We start from the raw sequence: 15,009 nt of genomic DNA, 5'->3' as shown, positions 1-15,009 counted from the left end.
TCTCCCAATACACAAGTCTCTCTCATTCACAAGTTTTACACAAGATCAAAGGCACTTCACAACCTTCCTTAAGCTATCAACAATCCCACACTTGTCACACTCACACCAGCTATCTAACAAATGCAAAAATACTAACAGCACTATCAACAACCATTCCAAAGACTAAGAACTCCAAACTCGTTGCACATAGCAATGGTGAGAGTTTAAATAGGAGAAGGAGTCTCCATGAAAGTTGGGAGAATGAGCTTATATCCAAGGAAGGTAGCACAAATGACGGAACAACCACACCAGAGAAAAGAGGGCAACATAAACTAGGCCAACAACTAGGTCTAGAGTCATCTGGAAGGCCGACTATTGGAAAAAATTAGCCCAATCTAGATCATCGCGGGCACATAACTGGCATTCCGCACTGACATCACTATTGAATAACTTAGCTAGTCAGATCATCGCTCAGGATTACAAGCGACAGTCATGCTGGCACATAAAATTTGACTATCATGGAAATCAGGTGTACTTCCGCGATGGCAGCGCTTCTGGATTATTTTGGAGCACCCTTCAGCGCGTTTATTTAGCCAACAGACGCAATGAGGTAGAAACCTTTGGAAAAGTGGGTCATTTGGCAGCATCAGAGAGCATTTGTCTAACATGAGCATGTACAACTTGGACACATGACACAGTAGGAATACTGGAGTGAAGACAGTGACAAATTACTGTGTAACAGATGCCCCCTAAAGTATGAAGCCCGAGAGAGAGGGAGGGGTGAAATTCTTTATGAAACTGACTGAACTGGAACACCATCTAGAAGAACCTACACGCAAGTAAAACTGATATCTCTGATGACGAAGTACATGTAGTCTAGGCATGGGCACAACCATCCAAAATACATACGAAACAGGTCTGTGGTATGGACGCAACCATCCAGTTAATGAGACCATGATGATGATAAAGGTATGGTCGCAGCCATCCACGAATACTCAGGCATGGTCGCAGCCATCCATCAATGAGTCATGTAATCATAAACCAATCCACATAGCCCGAACATGTGTAATCTGAGTTCGGGGTCTTGAACCCATCCGATCATAGTACAAATCCTAACATGCGAATAGATGTGTTGAGGTCGAGAATGATAGAAAATCGCTTGATTACTGGTCAATGATGAAAACTGTTATCAAGCGCGAGAGAAACCACCAATAATGCTAATGGTTCTCAAGGTACTGCTAGCACAATCCACAAAGTGTGAAGAAGGAGCTGAAGTCGAACACTCATGGAATCACCCAATTGGTGACCAATGATGGAAGTCGACTGTCAGGTGTGAAGAACTTGCCATTGAGGCATGCAAGCTCTAAGGTACCAAAGGGGATCTCTAGATTAATCTCCTGTATAATGAGCTGATGTTGATAGGAGACGACCCGTCATAGGAGGGCCATCATGTTTCCCCCATCAACGAAACGAGATAAGGAACAAGTGGTAGATGGCGAAAAAGAGTATCAGAGGAGAAGACGAGGGTGTAAATTGCAGAAGGATTATACTCTTGAACATATTGGTGACACGACTCTAGAGGGGGGTGGCAGCATTCAGGCATCAAGAGATCAGAAGCTCGATGGAAACGTCATGAATCGGATGAAATGAGGCTAGAATGATAACCCAAACCTGTGGAAGGCCAAATGACGATGTATGGATGTCCCAACTTGACAAGAAGCAAAAGTGTCGATGTTCAAGAGTGACTAGATGCCATAGACAATCAATGATAAACCTGTTGTTGAGTCCAACCTTGTAATATTTTAACGAGCCCTAGGAAGGAGAATCTCGAGTCTCGTCATGGTGACGAGTCCAATGTCGTCAGGGTTTAACGAGTCTGACATAGGTAAAACTCGGAGTCTTTTTCATGTTTAGAGAGTTTGGAAAAGAGACGGAAAAGAAAACTCGATGGGGGTCCTTTTTCATAAATTTGTGTCTCTTGAGCCCGAAAAAGTATAAAACGATACCCGAAAGAACCGCCTGACCATTACGATCGAGGAGTACTTTTCGTAACTAGTTACTTCGACCCAAAAAAGTAGAAAAGCAGTCGGAAGCATGTCGTTTCATAACCGGTAACGAGCTTGAAATGACAAAAACCCAGCAATCTTTTCATTTTTACACGGTCAAAAAAGAGCTTAAAGGTGACCGCCTCTCGTTCCTTTTAACAAGTCAAGAGGAAAAATCGGCTATCTTTTCATCTTTAAATAGTTGGAAAAGAGCTGAAAGTATACCTCCATTTATATTCTCTTTAACGAGTTAAAAAGGGAAAAATACTCTGCAATCTTTTCATTTTTTACGAGTTAGAAAAGTGCTTAAAGGAGACTCGTCCTAGAGGAACAAGTGGTATAAAGGGTAGCAACGAGTTCCGGAAATGGTGGAACTACTCAAAACATGTAATGGTCAAGAGGCTAGCTAATAAACCACTCATCACTATGGTTCCTCAGGAAAGGAAAAACAACCAAGTGAAATCATATGATCGGCCAAAGAGATGGTGGCAATGGAATGAAACAACCAAGGCTCATCTAGCAGAATTTAGTGGATAAAACTGACAATCACGAGATGTAAATCAGGTATGGGTTCATTTTTACATAGGCTTGAACCATGGAGAACTCTGCTTGGATTCGGTTTCACGTTTACACAAGCTTGAAACGAAAACCTATGCTTGTTATAAGTTCGCATGCCCCCAGCATAATGACGCAAATCAAGGTACATGCCCCCCAAGCTTCATTGCATTCAACGAGGTGGATGGAATGAATGTTCACTTTCGAGATCTTGGAAAGACTCGACTTGGATTTTACGAGATCTTAATCAAAGACTCGATTTGGAATAGGAGGAGTTGTTTCATTTTTCAATGAGGTTGACACAGTGAAAGAACTATCCTCATAACCCTTGTTTCATTTTTTAACGAGCTTGACACAAGACAAGGAACTGTGCTCCAAACTCCTTGTTTCATTTTTTAACGAGGTTGACACAGGAACAAACTATCTTTGTGACACCTGCTCATGGGCCATACGAGCACATGGCTCCCAAGAGGTCTTCGCGAGATGGAAGAAACACACACTGGGAGGAATACATGTCATGATGCACCAATGACATATCGGGTTCCAATGCCCCTAGTAACGATGTACGAGACCATCTACATGATCATCAGCAGAGGTGGAGACAGAACGGGTAGCCACATAATTGACCTATGGCAAGGAAGGTACTGCTTGTGAGAAAAAACCGAGAGGGGATGACAGCTGTGCAGGAGGCACCGGGGGACTAAAGAATGATAATTAATCTATGGTCACCACTCTTCCGTCATGTGGAAAACAAACCACATGGAAAAGTGAAGAGACAAGGGCCCCCATGACATAAACATAGTCACGACCAAGGAGAAGACTGAAATCTAAAGCACCTTGGACAACCATAACGTTTATATAGATGGTTTTTCCCCCCAAAGTAACAGGAAACTTTGGGAGGATCCCTAATGGTTGACTGGTTCCTCTGTCAAATGCTAACAGATTTGTGCAACCGGCACAAGTTGTGGGGAACCCAAAGCTTGCCAAGTAGTGGAAGGCATAAGACTAACAAATGCACCCTCATCCAAGACAGTGCCTGGTACTTCCTTATCATAGGCATGTACTGTAATCTAGAAAGGCACATGGGATGGAAAGCAGAAAGTAGTCAAGTGACTCCAGTCGAAGGAAATTACCAAACTACTTGGTGGGGGAATCGTATGAGTGCCCCCCCGCTCTACAGGAACCGAAGAAGGACTCTCCGAATCAGCTAGGATAGGAGTGTCGTTCTCGGACTTAGGAGAATCTGATGAGATGAGAAGAACATGAGCATGACGCTCTTCTGAAACAAAGTGATCAACAGGTGGTGAACCCAAGTCGGCACTCTCTCCGACCAATGGTTGGTCTGGAACAGGCTTAGCACAGCTAGGCTTGGAAGGAGGAGGACAAACAAGAGAAGAATCTAAGTCAATCTCTTTGTCAATCGGTAGAGGGTCTGAAGAGAGCCTCTAATAACCAATGGGAAGTTGGGGTGAAGAAGCTGTAAGGCTTTCCAAAATGGCAGATGCTTTATCCATGAGTGGACAAAGGTGAAGGGGATGGTTGCCTTCACATAGCCTATAGTGGAATCGAATCTTCCCTGTCTTCTTACCATTGGCAGTTGATAGGGTGGCATCGTCATGAGCTTCATAGGATGATGAGGGACAGGCTGGATCATGAGACCATACTTCTAGGATCCTGGGAATGCCAGGAAAATCACAAAGAATATGGTCACCCGTGCATAATTTACAAGGAAACTTAACCTTCCGCGAAGGAGCAGAAGGTGTTCCGACTCGAGATGTACTTATAACAGTAGCTGCACAGGTGGCCTCACATTTATTGGACTTCTTCTTCTTCTTCATCTTCTTCATATTCTTCTTCCCCAGTGGAGTCACCAATTTGTGATGCAGGAAAGTGTTCCCTCTGCGAACAGAGGCAACACCTCTAGCCCTAGGGTGGGTCTAGTCACAAACAAGGATAGATCAAAAATAACTTTCCTTAAATAGTCATAGTTGGAGGCCTACCTCAAATGGTGGTCGATGGAGTTCCATTGTGCTTCTCCAGCTTCTGCTTCCTTCTCCCAATGAGTAATCAACCTGAAACAATGCAAAGGAAATACAACAAAGCACATAACCAGAACAACAATGATCTATTTACTCACAAAGTCAAGAAGTCATGAGATATTAAGTAAATTACATACAAGACATAGGAAAACATCATTGATTGCATTAATTATGAAATAAGAGTAAGCTTACAACCAAAGTCTTGACGTCACAAGACTTCTCAGAAGGATCAAGCCAACATGTTCCTCAAGCATTCACTCTTGAAGATGGATCTCCCAATACACAAGTCTCTCTCATTCACAAGTTTTACACAAGATCAAAGGCACTTCACAGCCTTCCTTAAGCTATCAACAATCCCACACTTGTCACACTCACACTAGCTGTCTAACAAACTCATAAATACTAACAACACTATTAGCAACCATTCCAAAGACTAAGAACTCCAAACTCGCAGCACATAGCAATGGTGAGAGTTTAAATAGGACAAGGAGTCTCCATGAAAGGTGGGAGAATGAGCTTATCTCCAAGGAAGGTAGCACAAATGATAGAACAACCACACCAGAGAAAGGAGGGTGACATAAACTAGGCCAACAACCAGGTCTGGAGTCATCTGGAAAACCGACTGTTGGAACAAATTCGCCCAATCTGGATCATCGTGGGCACATAAATGGCATTCCGCGCTGACATCGCTCTTGAATAACGTAGCTAGTCAGATCATCGCTCAGGATTACAAGCGATAGTCGCGCTGGCACATAAAATCTAACCATCGCGGGAATCAGGTGTACTTCCGCGATGGCAGCACTTCTGGACTGTTTTGGAGCGCCCTTTAGCGCGTTTATTTAGCCAACAGACGCGATGAGGCAGAAACCTTTGAAAAAGTGGGTCATTTGGCAGCATCAGAGAGAATTTGTCTAACATGAGCATGTACAACTTGGACACATGACACAGTAGGAAGACTGGAGTGAAGACAGTGACAAATTACTGTGTAACAAGGATCATTATTTTAGAAATGAAAAATAGTTTCATATTTTGGTTGGGTTCTTAATAGTTCCACAATTTCATTATAAATGCAAGAAGTAAGTGACACAATGCCTAATGTATCTATAAGGGAACCTTCCTCAATCCCCAAGACTACAACAATATCATCAGTGACCACAAAAGGAATGCAAGAAGTTACAATCTTGCTCACTTCAGAAGGAAATGTCTTGAAGGATGAAACAAGGCTGAAATTTTATCACTTTATTTTTCATCGTGTAGAACAATTATTTGGAAATACCATCCAACCGGATTGGAGGAAACAAGCCAATGCAAAAAACGAGGAACTATTTAAAGATGTAGTAATAGCATTTGGTAATCCTAGATTTGATAAGGAACTTATTTTACAGATTGCAAGTAAATACATGCACTCAAAGAGGTCCAATTTAAGGACAAAGTTGACAAAAAATATGATGTATCCACATCCAGCTTGGATCACAAACCAAGTGACGTGGGATGAACTTATGAAGGATGCCAAGTTTAAGAGGAAAGTCCTTAGAAATCCAAACTATACGCCATCTGCACAAGGAGGAGCTAAGAGATGCCTACGAGATACAAGAAAAGCAACCCAAGCTAGGGTGTCAAAAATTGGATCTCACAAATTAGGCTCTGGTGGATATAATAGTATTCGTGGTGGTATGGTAAGTGATTTTTCCATCTATTATATTTTCTATTTTAGGCAAAGTAACCATGGTCACGTTGAGTTAATTGTATCTTATTAGTTATTTTACCTTATAGATATGATTATCTTTGTTAATGTAGGTTCACTAGTTTCAAAAGGAAGCTTCAGAGGAAGACCTAAAATATGCTTTATTACATGGTTCCCAAGGTCTTCGCCAACACATGATAAATCGAGGGGAAAAATTAATTACTGGTTATGGATCCGAGGTTAGTTGTTTATAATATTATATGAATAATGCAATAAATCAATTGGAGGTTTTAATGTTATTATAACAAGTTAAAGTGTGTTGTGTATAGGAATATGGTGAAACATTTGGGAGTGAGCATGGGGAGGAGATACAAGCATATGATGATTTGCTTGTTGCACAAAATCATCCAATATTCATTCCTGAACCTTGGCAGGAAACCATTGTTGAATTTCAGCGAATGGGAGACAAAAATAATGAGGAAGGTGTTCAATGTGATGAGCATTCCACACCCACAATTAATGTAGCGCCTCCCAAAAAGAGGACAAAAAGGATTGATATGTGTTAAATTTTAATAACTTGAACGTGCATTGCTCTAGCTTCTAAGGAGCGCACTAGGTTGTGAGGGTCCAAACATAAACTAATTATGTGTGCAAAAAAACAAATTTTGAAGATACTTTGTTTTTTTGATGAGTACTTATATATTATGGGCATCACTAAGACTGTTGCAGGTCCTAACTTGTATTATTTGTTTGATTATGATCAATTTGATATGCTTATATTTGTGTTGTATGTAGATGACCTAGTCCTAAAATTTAGTTAAATAAAATCTATCCCATGGTGTAAGAAGAAACTGGCAAGTGAAGTTGACATGAAGGACATACACCTCATGTGTTATTTCTTGGTCTTGGAGGTTTGGCTGAGTTGAGGTGAGGTGGTCCTCAAATAGGGGTAAGTAAGCAATTGAGATTCTGAAGAAGTTTCAGATAATGGACAATAAACCATAGGCTACTTTTTTGATACATATTTTGAAGTTATCAGTAGATTAAGATTCAAATTTGGTTTATTCATCAGCGTACAAAACGTATATAGGTTCCCTAACATATCTGGTAGAATTTAGCAGTCAAATTGTTGTGTGCATGAGATTCCTTGTCTCACAAACAAGGGGGGCTCAGACACCAATTTAGTGTCCATCTTGGCTGCTAATATATGGTTGAGCTGAGGTTGCTGCAAATATGCTCCATGGTCTGAGGTATGCGAGGTACTTAAAGGGCACACTGGCACAGTGCTTTGAGCTGCTGCATGCTTTAGTGGATTTTGACAGGGCGAGAGATGTAGCGGGCAAGAAGAGTGATTCATTGTTTTGTTTCAGCTTGGGTTCAAATATAATATATTAGTTAGGATGGGATACCCATGTGTGCAAGTTGAAGAAGTCCCTTTCTGGGCTAAAGTAGCCTCCTGTGCTTGGTACTCATGGATTTATGAGTACTTATAGATTATGGGCATCACTAAGACTGTTGCAGGTCCTAAATTTTATTATTTGTCTGATTATGATAAATTTGATATGCTTATATTTGTGTTGTATGTAGATTACCTGGTCCTAACAGGTAGTTTAAAAAACTCTATCCCATGGTGCAATAAGAAACTAGCAAGTAAGTTGACATCTATTATTTCTTGGTGTTGGAGGTTTGGCTGAGTTGAGGTGAGCTGGTCCTCGAACACAGGTAAGTAAGCAATTGAGATTTTGAAGAAGTTTCAGATAATGGACAATAAACCCTAGGCTACTTTTATGATACATATTTTGAAGTTTTCAGTAGATTCAGATTCAGATTTGGTTGATTCGTCAATGTACAAAAAGTAGATAGGTTCCCTAACATGTATGGTAGACTTTAGCAGTCAAATTGCTATGTGGATGAGATCCCTTGTCTCACAAACAAGGGGGGATCAGACACCAATTTAGTGTCCAACTTGGCTGTTAATATATGGTTGAGCTGAGGTTGCTGCAAATCTGCTGAAAAATGCATGTGCCATCCTTAGATGTGTTTTTTCTGTCCAATTCAGTTCAAAAATTATTTTCTGTCATAGCAGTTTTGCAAATGGTTTTTATTATTCTGGATTGAAATGAAAAAGTAAACCTCTGGCTCATGTACCTGCTTTTTATTTGGCTGTGCTTTTACAGATCAATGTCTTACAATGTTTCCAGTTAGCCTGCGCTGTTTTCATTTATCAATTTCTTATGCTTTGTCTGGTAGTTCTTTAAATTTGGTATCTCAGTGAACTTTGCACCCAGCTTAAAAATAGATTGATAAAGATGGATATAATGCTGGTTGGTATTGGTAATGGGAGTTTATTCATAGTTTTTCTTATAATTTGGTATCTCTTTGAGGTTTGCAGCTGGTTGATGGATAGATCATAGTTCAGTTGGATCTACTCTAATTTTCATCTGGCTTTAATATGTCATGGATGGCTTTAATACATCATGGATTTTTGTGAACTTTAATGGTTAAGAAAATTCTATCATAGTGTATTAGGTTAAGATGGTTTATTTATTTATTTTCTCCTGTCTTTTGCTTAAGTTGATATATTCTTTGAGATTAAGATGCTTTTTTAATAGGTTTGATGAAGATTAATATATTCTAGTTTAATAGGTTAATATTTTTTGTTTTAGTAATTTTTTTGTTCTCATCATCTTAAAGATAACATGAAGTTAGGATGAATCATTTTAGGTCTAAAATTTTTTGGTTTTAAGTTTAGTTAAGATTAGTCTCTTCTAGCTTGTGAGGTTAATTTGTTTTGTTTAACTTTTTTAGTTTTTTTAATTGTTTAACTTTTTTAGTTGTTTTTACCTAAGGTGATAAACTCTTGAACCAAGATTTTTTTGTCAGTTTTTTTAAATACTGACTTTTAAGCATTGAGGTGTGACATTTTCGAGGTTTAGATAGATTTATACTATCTTTAGGTTAGATTAAATGGAACTGATATTCTTACAGATTATATAGATTTGTACATTCTTATGTTAGATTAAATGGAAGTATGTTGGATTATACTAGGTTATTTCTAGTTGTTTTAAGATAATGGTCAATAAGTTGAATAAATAATAATTTTTGTTTTTGTATTGGTGATCTCACTTAGGATAGTGACTGATATTCCTGGAGTCACAGATGCAGCTGTTATAGACATTTTTGGGCACTGCAACCCCAATCATATATGTCCATAAACCAAGGGCTCCTAAGTCCCTAAAAGTGTTTTTTCACACCCTAAAGGAACAAGGTCAGCTGATTACATCATCTCCCAAAAGTTCTCCAAAGAAAACTGCTCAGAACTTGTCAAATCTAGACCATACAGACTGCCCAGTGCAGAAGGTGCGATGCATCCCACCTGCCCAGAGTAAAAGGTGCGATGCATACTGGATAGCTCTTCTGCAGGGTGTGATGAGCGAGAGTGGACAAATGGAAGAGACAGTTTGCAAGGTGGTTCGACATGGAACCTTCCAGAAACTTCTCCTATGACACTTGCCTCTCTGAATTCGCCGATGGATGAGTAAGAGATCATCAATCTCCAAGTGGAATCAAGAACTATCAGAGAGAGGACACTAATCAAATCTCAGAAGCTGACTCACCTCCCTGCAATCATCTATATATGGATCCCTCATCCCAGAGATCCAGAGGCTGGAATTTTGTATCTTGTAAGGAAGTGCTACTGGTTTCTTGGTGTAACATCGTAGTGTTGGGTGATCTAAGCTTTTCATGAGGTGAAGAAGGGCTTTCTTGCTGAGAGGATGACGCTGGGTCAGAACAATTGGTTGTAATCCTCTTTGTTATTCTTGATATTAATAAAGCTATTCAAGTCTTCCTCCACATTCTTGTATGATTGATGATATATGCATTTGTGTGGTCAATATATATCTGGTCCTATATTGTTTGTGATAGTAGATCTCTGTTCTTGGATATTGCTATGTTGCTTCGATTCCACAGGTGCTCTTTGAAGCTGGGTAGACGAGGAAGCGAGTGGAAAAGATCTATCAGAAGGGAGAGGAATCAAGCAAGGAACCAAGCACAAGACAGAGGTTGGTCTCCTTTGCTCCCCTCTTATCTACTTCTCATAAAGGAAAACAAAAGTAGTTTTAGTTTGTTTGTTTCTAAGATAGCTACTAGTCTTAGTGGGACTAGCAGCTCTGCATAGACACTAGATTTCCCGATAACAAAATGGCGACTCCGCTGGGGAACGAATAGCTTGTTTGCTTTTCTATACTTGTTTGTTTTATAAACTTACAGACGGAGCCTGAAGTCAAGCCAGCTAGCCTTCGAACTGCATTTGCTATGCAAGTGCAGAGTAGATCAATGCTGCTTCAGTCTATCTCCGGGTTTTGTTCATAAATTGAACAATTGATTTGTAAACATCCTAATTGCCCTTGTGGTGGCTCTAGTAACCTCCTTAGATCTACCCCTGTGATTTATTTACTGATTATCACTTGCTCGGTCTAAATCCCTGAACTGTGCTGCAAACTCTGATCAAGAACTGGATCAAAAGTCTCGCACTGTACCATCACACCCTCTCTTCAAGGATATCAGTATGCATCGCACTTCCCATGTGTTGTAGGTGGGATGCATACTGGAATCTCTGTGTAACAGGTGAGATGGTCAGAGAAGGTTAATTTTGCCTCCAGACTTTGGTTTTTCTTCACTTTTTCAGCTCTATTCAGGATTTTTTCTGTCTGTAGTCAGTACACCTCTGTGGAAACCCCCTTCCTTGCCATTATTCCACATCCATTGTGCAAAGAACTGTAAATGTTTTTATGTATTGTGAGCCATTTTCAGTTCTCTTTTACAAAGAAGTAGCGTAATTGAACTGTCATTTCTTGATTTGAAAATGTCACAAGTGTCGTTTTCAGTCATAGAAGAGAATCTGATTGTTCTTGATAGTCGATTACATTGTTACTCTTGTATTTGATTTGAATTAATATTTTTTCAAGTGTCGAAAGCAAGCTTTCAATTTAAAATCGCAAAGTGTCATCATTGTCTTTATTTTGTCTTGAAAAGAAGCTTGTTAGTAATGTCGCTTTGAAAACTATTTCAGAGTTGCGCTTAGCTTTCTTTTTATCATTCACACATTAAGAAGGCTGAAAACAAATACATGCATGTGCATTTGCATTTAGACTATTTGTTGGTTTGATTTAGGACAGTGCATATAGTGTGTGCTCTCTGCTCTATGTTGAAAGAATATCATCTCTCTTTCTTTAGTAGCTAGGATTTTCATTGCAAAAAGAAGATTAAACGATTGCTTATCATCTTAGATTGCATTTTAGGAATTGTATATCTACATCATGCAGTGAATCTGAAAGACAAATTTCTTAAACAAGATCAACTATAAAATAAATTTAATGAATCTAAAAACGCTTTGGAACCTAACGCACAGCATTTAGAAGTCTAGGCTAGAGACGTGTTCCGGCGTCGTAAAGCCTGGTAACTGTTGTTTTCATTGTTGGTTGGGTGATTCCTCCACTTTGAGACAACGAGTTCCAGTATGGACTTGTGCTCCCATGTACTATCGAGTATATATTGGGAGGCCATAATAGGCTATATCCTTTATCCATAGGAAGCCATGTCTACCGCCCTATCGATCACAATGCACTGAACACAACATTCAGGAAGATTGACTACCGTACCATAAAAATTATTCTGCAGTTTTGTGATTGGTTTGGTAATCCTTCTATCTAGACTTCCAGAGTAGTCTCTTTCATTCCTTTTCAGACTCCTTAAAGGAAAAGGTCCATCTGAGCACTTGTCACTTCAAGCTCATTAAAAATCAAAGGCGACTAGAGTTATCTTTTGTTTTTTCTCGACTCTTAAAAATTGAAAAAACAAGTTGTGTCAAAGCGTATAAAATTCATTTTAATTGGAATAAACGTCACCTTTCCTACGTTGGTCTTAGGTTGACAAAAATGGAGTCCACCAACCAAGGATTTACCCTTGGAGGAAATCCTAGTCCTTTCTCCTCTTGGGGAGATGTTGGTGCACCCCATATGTCCACATTGTCGCTTCCAGGATTGACAATCAACCTGCCCTTATGGCTCTTCTCGATCTCTGTCGTTCAGAACACCGTGATTCTTGAGCAATAAATTCAACAACTAGATGACACCAGAGTTACCCCCCAACCTTCTACTTCATCCAATTCTCCCTCTCTTCCTTCCTTTTCGCTTGATGGAGCTGGTAAAGCCAAAAATCAAGTAACTAAGAAGGAGAATAAAGAGAAGGAGCCAAAGGCGAAAACGGGCAACCAGGCATCATCTAGCGAAAATCCACACACTACACTGTCAAAGCCTAAATCTCCATGTTTCATTTGCAAAGGAGATCACTATCATCGAGATTGTCCTTGCATCCCTCGAATCTTCAGGGACTGGTCTCCTCGTTTTCACAATCCGATGTCAACAACCTTTGATGATCATGTTGAAAGTACACCGTCAACTAGTGAAAGCAAAGTGTCGGGATAGAAAAGGAAAGGCAAATTCCCTTGTAAACTGTGTGAAGGCGATCACACCGTCCACCGTTGTCCCTTCCTAGATGAGGCTAAAAGAGTTTTGGACGACCGTCTGGTTTCACCATTATGGCTTCCTCCTAGATATAAGAAACTCTTGTCAAGTCCATCACTAGTTGAAAATCCGATTGACATGCCATTGTGGTCAGTCGAAGCGTCTATAATTCAAGATAAACCATCTGAATCCACACCAGAGGAAAGTCAAAAGGTCGAGACGGCAGTTTACCCGGTCTTGCCTTCAGAGGGTCCATCTTCAGATGATGCAGTCGCCGGAGAGAACAAGAACGACAACGTTCAAATTCTCTTCTTAAACACAGACTTCGATGAAGTTCGTCAGAGTCATATCCGGCTGTCTATTCGGTCCCACCTCCAAGCAACCTAGTTGTTTCCTTCGATTGGAATCTACTAGGCAGACCCCATTTACCGGCTAGTGTACCATTTCGAATCATTGCACAAATATACATAATGGTCATGGTCGGTACCATCATAGATGAAGGGGCTTCTGTGAGTATCCTTTCCTAAACTGCTTGGAAAGAGCTTGGTTCGCCATCGCTTTTGCCTGAGATGAGAAATCTAACAGGCTTTGACAAAGGAACCAGTCGACCATTAGGGATCCTTCCCAATGTGACGATAACATTGAGGAGGAAAACCATTCACATGAACGTAATGGTAGTCCAAGGACCCCTAGATTCTAATCTACTCCTTGGATGCGACTATATTTATTGCATGGGAGCCATTGTCTCCTCGCTCTTTAGAGTAATGTGTTTTCCGCATGAAGGAAGAGTGGTCAAGCTCATAGACCAGCTTTCGTTCCCAGGCTCACTCATAACAAATAGTCAGATACCATCCCTGAATGGTCTTTTCACGCAAGGAATGTCTCATAAATCCCCAGTCCGTCCACCTTATGAGCGCGAGTGATTCGAGAGGACATGACTGAAACCCAGGGGGCATGCACCCTGGTCTGTTTCAACAGGAAAACCTTGGGTTTAGGGTAGGTTTCCATGAAGGATATATGATTGATTTATGGATTAGACTGGAATAATATTCCTCCGTCAAATTTATGTGAGTGGAGGCAAGTTGCGCCGCTCACCTTTGTCTATTTCAGTAGACATCACCGAGGAAGTGTTTTGTCTACAGTGCGGATGGAACAATCTTTGGTAACCTGGAAATTTTTCGCTATACCTGGGGGCATGCAAACCTTTTGGCATGCAAGCGAAGAGCGACCATTTATTTTTTAAATTTGTAGGTCCTCTAACCCTTTAAACTCGTAGGATTGGTCGTTTCCTAACTTGCATAAAGAAAGGATGCGGGGCAAAGCTTTGTAAGGTGCAAGCTCCATAAAAAATGGCATCTTAGATGAGACATCCTTATTATACGACTGGATCGAGCAGTTTTTATGTGGAGTTCAAGCTCGTTAAAAATTAAACATAAGCAATGAGCAAATGTTTCCCCTAGAGTTTAAGCTCATTCATTAAAAAATGAACCAATTTCCAGTAAATAACCATTGTGAATGCATTATCATCAAACTTTGAGCCTTGGTCATGTTCTCATCATCACCTCCATTTGATTGTTTACCCTTTTTGAGGAACAACTGTGAAGAGTGATCCTGTTAGCCATCCTTGTGACACTGCCGTGATTGGAAAATTCCAAACCTTACTTGCCGCTACCCGAATTTATCACCAATTCCTCGAAAAGCAAGTCACCTTTAAGCTATTTTCATCTGACTCGTAAAATATGAAAATATTGCCGAGAAATTAGCCTCTCCAGCTCGTTAAAGTGACCGGAAGTGCTATCCCTCCTCTAGATTTTAATCTTTTTGGACCTAAGGGATTATTACACAGAAAGATCGAGCGCTTGTTTTGTTTGGCTCGTTAAAATTACCGAAAATTCATCCCTTTTGTATTATTTTATACTTTTTCGGACTTAAGGGATTATAAGACGAAAAAGGATTATTGGAGTTTTCTTTACATCCCTTTCAAACTCTCTAAAATTGAAAAGGACCGAGTTATCTTTGTCGTTAAACTCGTTAAAACCGAATAGCGACAAACTTGTCCATACAGACAAGAACGAGTTTCACTATTGCTAAGCTCATTAAAACATAGCGATGGGTTTGCCCGAAGGGAAAATTATAGAACAAGCATATGTTATCCTCCGTAAGCTTGACAAAAATAAAGA

Source organism: Pinus tabuliformis, chromosome 6, assembly GCF_031772625.1.
Source record: "Pinus tabuliformis cultivar Carrire ecotype Pingquan chromosome 6, CPIR1, whole genome shotgun sequence".
Lineage (NCBI taxonomy): Eukaryota > Viridiplantae > Streptophyta > Pinopsida > Pinales > Pinaceae > Pinus > Pinus tabuliformis.
This window is presented reverse-complemented; position numbering follows the sequence as displayed.